Raw genomic sequence first — 7,552 nt, 5'->3', positions numbered from 1 at the left:
CATTTGCATGTCATTTCCCAGAATCCCTTGCTGCAGTGGAAGTGCTGTATGCTGGGTGATAATGGGGAAAGGCGGGGTTGCAGACCTGCCTAAGACATGCAGATGAGCATACAGCTATATTTGCATATTTGCTTTCCTGTGGAGGGTTTTTGTCACTTTTTTTACTCACCATAACTTAACTCAGTATTATGGTTTGGCCTATCCCATAAGCCTCTCTTGCATCCCAGTAAAATCAACCCCACACTGATGAGACCCATCAAGGTTGAAACAGCTGTCTGTGGGTGGTTTTCTTCTCGGCCTTTTGGCTAAGATCAAGTGTAGTGTCTGTCCTGTGAAGGACAGATTCTCCAGAGACTACACTTGGTCCTCTGGTCATGGGCTGAGAAGGCGGATATGTAGCCCGGGCTATTTTTATCACGGCACCCCAGGAGTGGTTAACCTGGTGGAGTCAAGTGTTGCCACACGCACTTCGACTTTTGCACGGATAAATTTGCACACCCCTACATTTTTCTGCACTGGCACCCCTTATTGCCTTCCGCTGAGGGGTAGCCATTATTTTTTTACCCGCCAGGCTTCCGGGTCTGGCGTGCACTTGTGCACACCATTTTTGTTGTTTCGTTTGAGCACTTCCTGCACTGCATCACACAGCGCACTGGAGCACTCGCACTATGGATTGTGGTTTGTTTTTTTTGGGTTATCAGTCACCTAATTTTCTTCGGAGAATGCAAGACTGTGTGCTGGTCGGTGGTCGCCATTCCCTCGGGAGAAGACTGCGGTGGGCGAGTAGGTGTGAGCCGAAAGCCCTAAAGACTTGGACCCTCCTGCGGCGTCTGCTGCACTAGGAGGGAACAGGATGGACGTCGGATTCTTCGGATGACGACGTCGGTGTAACATCAGAACTTTTCCTGGCCCTCGTGGCTGAAGAGGACTGACCATGTCATGGACTTGCAGCTCTCCGGAGCCTATAGTCACAAGTTTTGCGCACCTGGTCTCACTTGACCATGAGCACGGTTTTTGAGGTGAAATCACTTTTTCACCACCCGGGCTACAAAAAAAAAAAAAAAAAAAGTCTGTGGGTGGTTTTCTGGGTATGCACCTTAACCCTGGCTGTGCTCAAAGCTGTGACCATGCAGCAAGCTTAAGCCTATAGGGAACCATGTTAAAAATGGTTATTGAGGCAAAAAGTGACACTGTGTGCTCATTTGCATGTCATTTCCCAGAATCCCTTGCTGCAGTGGAAGTGCTGTATGCTGGGTGATAATGGGGAAAGGCGGGGTTGCAGACCTGCCTAAGACATGCAGATGAGCATACAGCTATATTTGCATATTTGCTTTCCTGTGGAGGGTTTTTGTCACTTTTTTTACTCACCATAACTTAACTCAGTATTATGGTTTGGCCTATCCCATAAGCCTCTCTTGCATCCCAGTAAAATCAACCCCACACTGATGAGACCCATCAAGGTTGAAACAGCTGTCTGTGGGTGGTTTTCTGGGTATGCACCTTAACCCTGGCTGTGCTCAAAGCTGTGACCATGCAGCAAGCTTAAGCCTATAGGGAACCATGTTAAAAATGGTTATTGAGGCAAAAAGTGACACTGTGTGCTCATTTGCATGTCATTTCCCAGAATCCCTTGCTGCAGTGGAAGTGCTGTATGCTGGGTGATAATGGGGAAAGGCGGGGTTGCAGACCTGCCTAAGACATGCAGATGAGCATACAGCTATATTTGCATATTTGCTTTCCTGTGGAGGGTTTTTGTCACTTTTTTTACTCACCATAACTTAACTCAGTATTATGGTTTGGCCTATCCCATAAGCCTCTCTTGCATCCCAGTAAAATCAACCCCACACTGATGAGACCCATCAAGGTTGAAACAGCTGTCTGTGGGTGGTTTTCTGGGTATGCACCTTAACCCTGGCTGTGCTCAAAGCTGTGACCATGCAGCAAGCTTAAGCCTATAGGGAACCATGTTAAAAATGGTTATTGAGGCAAAAAGTGACACTGTGTGCTCATTTGCATGTCATTTCCCAGAATCCCTTGCTGCAGTGGAAGTGCTGTATGCTGGGTGATAATGGGGAAAGGCGGGGTTGCAGACCTGCCTAAGACATGCAGATGAGCATACAGCTATATTTGCATATATATATATATATATATATATATATATATATATATATATATATATATATAAAAGAATGACCTACAGTAGGCACAAAAGATAGGGAGAGAAAAAGAAAAGAAAACATAGGGTAGTATGTTCAAAATAGTTGATACTCTTAGGCACTCACAATTAGTCAGACAATTTTATGCGCATGTGCGACCTATGCTCTGTGCATGCAAACTACGTTACGCGTGCGCAAACTGCAGTCTGCGCATGCGCGACTTAAAATCCAACATGGCGGCCCCCTTCTCAGTGCCGCCGTATCAGCAGATTGCCGAAAAGCGGGGCCCTGCTGTATATACATACATACACACACACAGGGCTCAACAAATGCACTAGCACGATCGCCATGTGTGAGTGCATTTTGGGCGCTGTCGAATGCTTACATGCGGCGGCGTCTCACAGCCTTCTCCGTCTTACTCTTCAAATTGATCTTTTTCCCATGCAGCTCCAGTTAAAATGGTGCCACGTTGCCATGGCAATGGGACGTTACGTGACATCACGCCACCGCATCCCGTTGCCATTTGACGCCGCATGGCCATTTTAACTGGAGCTCCAGGGGGAAAAGGTCAATTTGCAGGGAAGAAGACAGACAAGGCGGCACCACGCCGCAGGACCCCACCCCGCAGGTAAGAGTCGTGGGGGGAGGCAAAGGGGGGAGTGAGGGAGTGTTTTTGGGGGGGGGGAGTAAGTTTTCCCTCAGTTTGTCGGTACATTATATATATATATATATATATATATATATATATATATATATAATCAAAAAATAAATAGATGATACCGTTCTGTGGCTAACGAAATGCTTTTATTTGTGCGAGCTTTCGAAATACACTGATCTCTTCTTCCGGCGATGTTACAATGGATGAAGCAAGCAAAAGCTATACTATAAACAGTGTCTATTGGAATGTTATCTGTGCTGGTCCAGGAAGGATTCGTTAGCCACAGAACGGTATCATCTATTTATTTTTTGATTATTGTAGCTCGGCTAACACAGTACTGATACATTATATATATATATATATATATATATATATATTGTGACAGAAACCAGGGGTTGGTAATAAACTCCATATACAGGGCTCCCAGGATACTGAACAGTTTCTGTCCTGTCTAAGCTGAACAGGGCAGCCTCGTGGTACAGGCACTCCATTCCACAGTTTGTCTGCTGCCTGTTTTCTGTCACCTGTCATGCTGATTAGAGTTCAGGTATATAAGACCTGTTTCCTGTTTCCTCTGAGCCCCGCCCAAGAGCCTGGAAGGCTGCTGAACTGCAGAGGGGTGAGAAAGCCTCTTTCCCAAATCGCTTCATTCATTCTGTTAGTTTGTCTAAAGACTGCAAAGGTACTTATTTTGTTGGTGGAAGTGGACAAGCCACTTCCAACTCTGAGTCAGGGACATCTAAGTTTAAGTTATCGCTCAGACGAGCAGCTTTTTGTTTGGCTTTGTTTTCTGTTTAAACTGTGGCAGTCTCAGTGCCTGGGACTGAATAAACCAGGCATAGCCTGTTTAAAGGAACAGTACGTGACGTCTCATCATTTAACCTACCCTAAAAGACCGTGTTCTAACAGTCCCGGACAGACGGCGGAGCCCCGGAGTAAGCCGTTTGTCACATATGGTGGAGAATGCGGGCAGAACACTGAAAGGTCTGGGGGTTAAAGAACTTTTAAAAAAAAAAGGTTTTTTTTTTCTCTCTCTCCAAACAAGATGGAAGACGTGGTGAGTGCGCTGGTACGCAATGTCGCTGTCCAGAAAGACGCGAATGAAGCCCAGCAACAGGCGAGTGAAACCCAGCGACAGCTGTTAATAGCCCAGCAAGAGACTAATGCAAACCAGCAAGAGACAAACCGCCTGCTGAGAGAGGAGCAAAAGCGGTTCGCTCAGGGCTTACAGCAGGAACTCGAGATCCTGAGGGGGACTATCAGTAACCTTCCACTGGCAGAGGCAGCCCCAGTTCCGAAAATGACCAGGGCAAGCCACTACCTTCAGAAGATGGGACCCTCGGATGATGTGGAAGCCTATCTTCTCACGTTTGAACGCACGGCACAGAGAGAGGGATGGCCAGAAGCTGAGTGGGCTGGTCTAATCGCACCCTTCCTAAGCGGCGAACCCCAGAAGGCTTACTTTGATCTAGAGCCCGCCGAAGCTAACGTCTATGCACAATTGAAGTTCGAGATCCTCGCCCGCCTCGGCGTAACCACGGCTGTTCGTGCCCAAAGGTTTCACGCATGGTCCTTCACGATGGATAAAGCCACCCGAAGCCAGATGTATGACCTCATCCACCTCGCCCGGAAGTGGCTACAACCCGAGATCAACTCAGCAAGCCACATCGTGGAACGGTTGGTCATGGACCAGTTCTTGAGGAAACTTCCCTCTGCCTTACGCCGTTGGGTCAGTCGGAGTGACCCCCACAATGCGGATGAGCTTGTGGCCCTTGTAGAAAGGTACAGTGCAGCAGAAGAGCACCCGCAACCCACAGTCGTGGAGCAACCCCACTATCCGAGGTTCCAGGACTCTTCCAGAGACGGTAAAAGGGTACCGGGGTTAAGGGGCGCTGAAGAGCGGCGACCACCTTCACGCCGCTCCAGCAACAGTGGTTCGCACACTAAGGGCAATAGCCAACATGGGGAGCCGGTAAAAGGCTCTAAGTGGGACACAGACTATGTACCTAAATGTGTAAATTGTCATGAGAGGGGCCACACAGCAGAAATCTGCCCACTAAATGATGAGCCCATGCAATGCAACAGCGTGGAACCTTATTCGCTGTTGTCCCAATGTATGGGCCCTAGCCCAGAGGACCCCTTGAATAACCATCTGTGGGCATTTGTAAAGGTTAATGGTAAGAGGGTTCGGGCACTTCTTGACTCTGGGAGTATGGTCACACTAGTGTCCGAATACCTATTGCCCATTAAGAAGAAACAGGTAAACAGTTCACAAAGAGTGGCAATTTGTTGTATACATGGGGATAATCATGAATATTCCACTGTTGATGTTTTTTTTGAAACAGAATTTGGTTCTTTAGATTTCAAGGTGGGTGTTGTACCCAAACTGGCACATGATGTGTTAATAGGGACCGACTTTCCCCATTTTCTAAAAATGTGGTCCCCAGCTCAGAATAGCGCCCAGAGTTCAATAGCAGACCATAACGAAGTGTTAGAAGAAACAAATCCTTTCCCTTTTTCAGAAATGGAGGTTGACGAGGGCCCAAATAAGAAAGGGGAAAAGGAGGAGTGCTGTGAAATTCCCTTCCCCATCACTACTTTGGTAGGGAATACCCCAAATCAAGATGTTGATCAGGCACTTACCACCCCAGTACAGGATAAGACCCTTGCTGACCTAGAGGTCAGTCCTGGGAGTTTTAAGAAGGCCCAGTGGGAGGACCCCACATTAGCGGTAGCAAGGGGAAATATACGGGACCAGAATAGTACTCATGGCCAACCAGATAGGTCACTTGCTTACCCCTACTTCGAGGTAGAGAACGACCTAGTATATCGGGTTGATAAAAGAAAATCAGTTACAACTAAACAATTGTTGGTACCACGGACATTCCGTAACGTAGTATTACACCTCGCACATAGTCATCCATTGGGGGGACACCTAGGGGTGGAAAAGACAAAAGAAAAGGTTCTCCGAAGCTTTTATTGGCCTGGGGTTCTGGCAGAAATTACAAACTATTGTTCCTCATGCCCAGAATGTCAGATCACCGCCCCGTTCAAAGCATACCGCAGCCCATTGGTACCCCTTCCCATAATAGAGGTACCATTTGACCGGATTGCTATGGATCTAGTAGGACCCCTAATAAAGTCTGCTAGGGGACATCAGCATATATTGGTAATATTAGATTATGCTACCCGATATCCGGAGGCAGTTCCCCTACGTAGCACCTCTGCTAAAAACATAGCAAAAGAGTTAGTACTTCTGTTTTCCCGGGTCGGAATTCCTAAAGAGATCTTATCTGACCAGGGAACACCATTTATGTCCCAAGTAACAAAAGAGCTATGTAAACTCCTAAAAATCAAGCATCTCAGAACCTCAGTCTATCATCCACAAACAGATGGTTTAGTGGAAAGGTTCAATAAAACCTTAAAGAGCATGTTACGCCGGGCGGTCGATAAGGATGGGAAAAACTGGGACTGTTTGTTACCATACCTGTTATTTGCCATTAGGGAAGTTCCCCAGTCATCCACAGGCTTCTCCCCGTTTGAACTGTTGTATGGCCGACATCCAAGGGGCTTACTGGATATAGCCAAAGAAACTTGGGAACACGAGGTTACCCCTTACAGAAGTGTAATAGAGCATGTTGCCCAAATGCAGGACCGCATTGCTGCAGTCCTACCCATAGTGAGGGAACACATGGAGAAAGCTCAAGAAGCACAAAGGAATACGTATAATAAGGGTGCTAGGGTCAGAATTTTTTTTCCAGGTGATAGGGTACTAGTTCTGGTTCCCACCGTGGAGAGTAAATTCCTTGCTAAATGGCATGGGCCATATGAGGTTTTGGAAAGAGTGGGAGAAGTAAATTATAGGGTAAGGCAGCCAGGTAGGAGGAAACCTGAGCAAATTTACCATATAAACCTACTCAAGCCCTGGAAAGATAGAGAGGTCTTGTTAACCCTAGTACCCCCAGGTCCGTCAGAGAATCAAGAAACTGACCCAGAGGTTAGCATAGCTGAAACCCTGTCTGTTCATCAGAAACGAGAGGTCCAGAGTTTAGTGAGAAGGAACAAAGAAATCTTCTCTACACAGCCAGGTAAAACTAACGTAATTAAACATGACATAGTCTCTGAACCGGGGGTCCGAGTTAACCTTAAACCGTACCGAATCCCAGAGGCCAAGAGAGAGGCTATAAGTTTAGAGGTTAAAAAAATGCTAAAACTAGGCGTAATTGAGGAATCCCAAAGTGGGTGGAACAGCCCTATAGTTTTAGTCCCAAAGCCAGACGGTACAACAAGGTTTTGTAATGACTACCGGAAACTAAACGCGGTGTCAAAATTTGATACTTATCCTATGCCCAGGGTGGATGAACTTGTAGAGAGACTGGGCAAAGCCCGATATCTCACAACCCTAGACCTAACAAAAGGGTACTGGCAGGTTCCCCTCACAGAAAGGGCAAAAGAAAAAACAGCCTTCTCAACCCCAGACGGCCTCTTTCAATATAAGGTGCTGCCTTTTGGCTTACATGGAGCTCCCGCCACATTCCAAAGAATGATGGATAAAATTTTAAAACCACATGTTCGGTACGCTGCCGCCTACCTGGATGATGTGGTAATCCATAGTGAAGATTGGCAGTCCCACCTTCCAAAGGTCCAAGCTGTGCTCGACGCAGTTCGGTCTGCTGGACTAACTGCTAACCCCGCTAAATGCACTATTGGTCTGGAGGAGGCCAAGTATCTGGGGTAT

General features: G+C 46.9%; 1 protein-coding gene and 1 pseudogene across 2 annotated transcripts in view; one reads left to right on the top strand and one right to left on the bottom strand.

The window, feature by feature from the left end:
* The window catches only part of TULP4 (TUB like protein 4), a 322,532-nt gene that overhangs the window by 195,897 nt on the left and 119,083 nt on the right, over positions 1–7,552 (bottom strand). The window lies entirely within an intron of this gene.
* On the top strand, positions 286–457 carry LOC142494033 (U2 spliceosomal RNA; annotated as a pseudogene).

The sequence above is a fragment of the Ascaphus truei genome, chromosome 4, assembly GCF_040206685.1.
Source record: "Ascaphus truei isolate aAscTru1 chromosome 4, aAscTru1.hap1, whole genome shotgun sequence".
Taxonomy (NCBI): Eukaryota; Metazoa; Chordata; class Amphibia; order Anura; family Ascaphidae; genus Ascaphus; species Ascaphus truei.
The sequence above is the reverse complement of the archived record's forward strand: the minus strand, read 5'-3'. Positions and strand labels throughout refer to the sequence as shown.